General features: G+C 37.4%; 1 long non-coding RNA gene across 1 annotated transcript; it reads left to right on the forward strand.

The window, feature by feature from the left end:
• The first annotated feature begins 791 nt into the window (after positions 1-791).
• On the forward strand, positions 792-4,413 carry LOC139945872 (uncharacterized). The gene is made up of 4 exons (XR_011787179.1): positions 792-1,002; positions 2,035-2,148; positions 2,557-2,667; positions 3,338-4,413. It is a non-coding gene; the product is annotated as an uncharacterized lncRNA (long non-coding RNA).
• Positions 4,414-5,210: the final 797 nt, after the last annotated feature.

A 5,210-nucleotide genomic window follows, 5' to 3' on the forward strand; every position in this document is an offset into this window, starting at 1 on the left:
TAAATGATTTGTTTGTCGCGTTTTGGATAAATCGGTTGCAATGAACATCAGCAATAATTGTCAGTAACCAAGCAAAGGGGTCAAAGATGGGAGGCATACAACAAAATGGGTTAAGAGCCAGAATCCCTGATTATGGTAAGACAGGGAAAGGTGTTTCAAGATAACAGGAAAGATGGCTCAACTGACCAAACAGGAAAGAGGACGGATCGTTGGTTTGATAGAAGCCGGTATGTCGATTCGAGCTGCAGCTCATCAAGTTGGAACGTCACCAGCGACGGTCAGTAAAATGGTGGAATGGCTACCAAGCTCAGGGAAATGTGGACAACCTGCCAATGAGTGGCCGCCCGAGTGTGACTTCTGCAGCAGAAGAAAGTGAACAAGTCCATCAAGCCTGACACCACTCTCGAGGGATTGCGACGCACCCTGATCAGGAAATGGCAGGGGATTGACCAGGGACAGATCAGATGTCTCGTTTGGAGTATGAGAAGACGACTCCTTGCCGTTAACAGTGATGGAGGACACACCAAGTATTGAGGACAGGATATCAGCAGTTTTAGAGTTAAAGATACACTCTAAATTACAGAGATTTAAATTTAAATCTTTTATAGGATTAAAATTAAAATAAATCCTAAAGATTTATTTTTAGTCCAAATCGATTTAATAAATCAACAATTATCCGCAGAGTCTATTTTGTTTTTCAATCCTCCGAACGATTAAAAAAGGACGCCAACTTTATGGACAGTGGACCAATCAGCGTGACGCGATTTCGTGACGTATTGCACGAACGTACAACTCAAAACTTTGTCGGCAGCCATTAAAATAAACCGACTGTGTGTGCGCTGCTAGCTACAGTACTACTGCTGTCTGCTGCATGCTAAACGCGCACGTTCAATTACAAATGTAAACGTACATGAACGATGATCAGTCATTCATAGTCACACAAGTTTCTTCGGTCAGAACAGTCGGCAGTAAGGAGGCAAAACTTCAATATTATTTCATGAGGTAGGTGAATCCAATCTTATGTAGGACGTAGTATATCGGATAGGATATGGATAGGTTTTTGCAATGATTGTTTACAGTTTACACGACGATCATGACCTGTGGTAAAAATTATATCTCGACGAAATTATGTTAATGTTATACATTTTATACAACGTCCACGTATATTTTGGTGTTAAAGTCAGTGTGAACATCGTTGTTAACTAAATAAACCAAACATTAACCATTCCAATGGAGAAACGTTATCATGTCCATGGCCATGACCATACTCCGCATAGACAGAGACAACGAACTTGAAGAGGAAAAGAGTGAATTTAAGATCGATTTTCACTCAGTTTCCCCCACCAAGTTCATTTTTTCCCAGCGACGACGGCGGACCAGATTTCAACTCCCCGTTGCATAGGCCCTATACTCTCTCTACAGTTCACGAACGGGAGTGTTTTACTGTTTGGTGTTGCTTTTGAGTTTTGTTGGTCACCCAACATGATAATTAATATATGTAGATAGGGCAATATTTTACAATAGAAACGTGTCTAATTTATAGACTCTGTGCTCTAAAAATGAAAAAAGAACGATTTCGATAGGCTAGCAAATTTAAATTAGTAAGAGAATCATGTTTCTTTTTAATAACATATCTTAAGTGAACCCATAGTGGTATTGTTTTGCAGAATAAATAATTTAAGAAAATTTAGTCTTAAATCCTGGAAAATATAATGCACAGATTTTTTGAGTTCCAGGAATAATCTTTTGCACAGGTTAGTGAGTAGTTATAACAAAAACTGATGTATTTGACCATTCCAACCGAGTTCCGACTTCAAATGCAATAAAATTATCCTAAAAAATTCATTTTTTTAGCAGTTCCGGCAGATCAGGCAGATCAGGCAGTTCCGGCTTTTACCAATTGCCCAATTTTGTTGGACCAAATTGTCTCTAGTTAAAGCTTTGTATGAAGTTCCATACGCTACTACTAAAACTCTTTATAATAATGTGAGGTTTTTCTTAATTGTTATCGTCTGAATGTTTCCATTTTTTCAGGTGACCTGTCTTCCTTCTGATCGCTGTTTACAGTTTTCTTCGTTCAGGCAAAGTCAAGAGATTTCAATTGTATCTGATGCAAATTCCAACGTTAATAATAGTCAGATCAAGCTGGTAAGCATGTCTTGTGTTTTTTCGTTGATATATTATTCCCATGTAATACAATTAAGATACAATTAAGATACAATTAAAATTTTGCATTTGTTGGCATGGTTGCTGAGGAAAGTAATACTTTTTACGATATGGTGGGAGATATAACTTAATACAAAACTGTTTTTAAAAACGAGTGGTTTGTTTGCATATGGCCACCTGAGCCCTATTGCAAGAGCCTCAATAACATAAACTAGAAAATAGAGACTGACATGTTTTTTTATATTCAACGATTGTGTGCTGGTCAACAGAAAAACAACCGTAAATTACAGTGACATATACTTTACATTTAGTTAATGCTACCATTTTCCATGGTAATGATGTGGAGGGTTTGTTAACACTAACAGTCGTCTGGATGTTTTCATGTTTCAGGTGACCTTTGTTCCTTAGTGTTTGCTGTTTACAGTTTCCTTCATCCAGTGTATAAGTCAAGAGGTTTCAATTGTAGCTGTTGAGGTTCAGAACATTATTCAGAACAAGCTGGTAAGTACTATTTCCCCTAGATGGAGGTTGTTTAAAATTATGTTTCCTTTACTGAAATGTAACAGTGGTCCATTTCACTAAGCAATAACATTCATTGCAAGACAAATTGTCATTATTACCATGCTAATTTGTATTGTGACATCACACTTTACTTAGCAACTGCGATTGATTTGCAGCTAAAATCAAACTTAGCTCTTTGTGAAACCTGGGCCTACTAATTCCACTTTAAGCCACAATGCTATTTAAATCAACTCTATCAGAAAGAACTCACATTTATTTAGAACTTGATTCATTTGATGCAATTGCTTTTGCTATAAACAAGGAGTGAGTTTATAACAATATCATTTGAAAAACAATCACATATCCACGTTCGAGGGGCCCCTATAATAGCTGAGTAATTTGAAAGTATTTAATCTTGTCACATAAACATGCGGATTCACCTATATCAAGGTCACATTCACATACAGGTCAAGGGTCACTTTTGTGTTTGTTGTATTATACATACATGTTTTTGATCATGGTTATGTCGACCAGGGACAGAATTCTTCAAAGACGTTTCTTTGGGACTTAAACAGCCCCCCCCCCCTTTTTCCAAACCGGTCAAGAAAAAACTCTGCATTTCAAATGAGAACATTTCATTATCACGAGCATGTTTTTTTTTCAAATACAGAATGGGAGTAGCACACACATCGATGAAGCAATTACAAACTTGACATCTATAGAGATACAGCAACCTGAACGACTTCCCTGAGAGAAAGCTGAAGCAGTTTGTCTTTTGTATGGATTGCATTCCCGTTAGTGTGGGGGGGGGGGGGGGTCGTCAGTAGTTGAAACTTTTGATAAGTTCTTAAAATCCGTTATTTTGAGTGTGGGTCAGACTATTCTGAAAAACCAACAACTTTGGAGATCCTTGCTGCAATGAAATCCGGTTGGCCAACTGATATCAAACATAATTCACAAACCTAATTTGAAGTGGCATTCCCTTAGATACAGCATACAGTTTTGCTTAAAATAAATAATTTGTAGGAGAAAGGTAGTGCATCAGTTAATTCAAAAGCATTTAACAAATTGTTTGTGGCAATATCTTTTTTTTAAACAAGTTATTTGAAATAAAGCTAGTGTCGTAACTAGACTGTCCATGTTCACCCTATCTAGGAAACAAACAAATTGTTTTGTTTTAAAATAAATCTCTCAAATGTGCCAAGAGGCTGTAAACAACTGGTTAACAACCACTCGAATCTTCTTAGAATATTTGAAGGAAATTGCAGATTTAAACCTTGAGTGATAAACATGTAGCTACAAAATAGAACTTTTCATGTTTATGGACAACATAGGTCAAATGTATGTCGAGGTTTATTGTCGAAACTATGTGTATTATTTAACTTGTATATTTGAAAATAAAAATTTGAAGGCAAATATTTTAAAACTGTTGTTTTTACTTTGTTTTGTTTTTCCTGCTGGTTCAGAAATCGTTTTTAATGTTTTAATCCCAAGGCAGATTAGAAATGAATCCGAAAAGATTGCTAGCATCTAGGTTTAAATCATTCAACGGGTGAAGGTTAAATCTGTAAAGATTTGAAAAAATAAATCCACTGGGATTGATTTAATTAATCCTCCAAAGACTTAATTGTTTTAATCTTTTGAAAGATTAATTTTAAATCCACGGTGATTGGTCCCTAACGACAATCCTTGAAAGATTTAAAATTTAATCCTGTGGATTTAAATTTAAATCCTTGTAATTTAGAGTGTACGGCCATAAACTTCCTGGTCAAGTAAACGAAACGAGTTTGTGTCTTTTGTCTTGATTTTGTCTGTGTGTGATGCTTGTGTGAGTTCCCTTCTGGAATTGGGGTGAATAGGGGCTTTTGCAACTTTTGAAACTCGACCTTAAGCCACTCAAGTGTCCATAAATCCACCAAACAACATCGTAGCGCAACACAAGATGTGTCAAAATGTGCAGAAATTAACGGTGAATAGAAATGAATAATTATTCTTTGGCATACTAATTCAGGTTCCGATAAATCTGACTATTTGTAAGTGTTTAGATACTTTATTGGCGCAGTTTAGTTTTGGTGGTTTTGGTGGGTCAGATTTGTTTCGGGGTGCATAGAGATGGGTTCCCGGTTTATCATCTTCAAAAGATGCTGTGAGTTTTTCTTTCTTGCAGTTTTTCCGTGTGTTTTCACGGTTACCACATGGTTACCAACAGGCAAAACACACATACACCGCAAGAAACAGAAGAAAATGCCCGGGGCATCCGACTTCTACTCTTCATTTTATGGGAAGATAGAGTCGGGCAGCACGCAGTAGTCGCGCAACCAGCAGAGAGCACCCGCTGCAACTCGACTATCTCACTGCGTGGGACCATAAACGACTTGTCCACAATTCTACGATTAGCGCAGAATTTGGCGATAAACAGAGCTATAAAGTTGTGCCCTGTGGTCTTAAAAGAATTTTGTACACAGAACGTGTAGGGAACCATGGGGGAATGGGTTATCACCTGCGGGCGCCTTTTCCCGCCGCCGATAGCTTCATTCGACGGC

This window comes from Asterias amurensis, chromosome 13 (genome assembly GCF_032118995.1).
Source record: "Asterias amurensis chromosome 13, ASM3211899v1".
NCBI classification, from domain to species: Eukaryota; Metazoa; Echinodermata; class Asteroidea; order Forcipulatida; family Asteriidae; genus Asterias; species Asterias amurensis.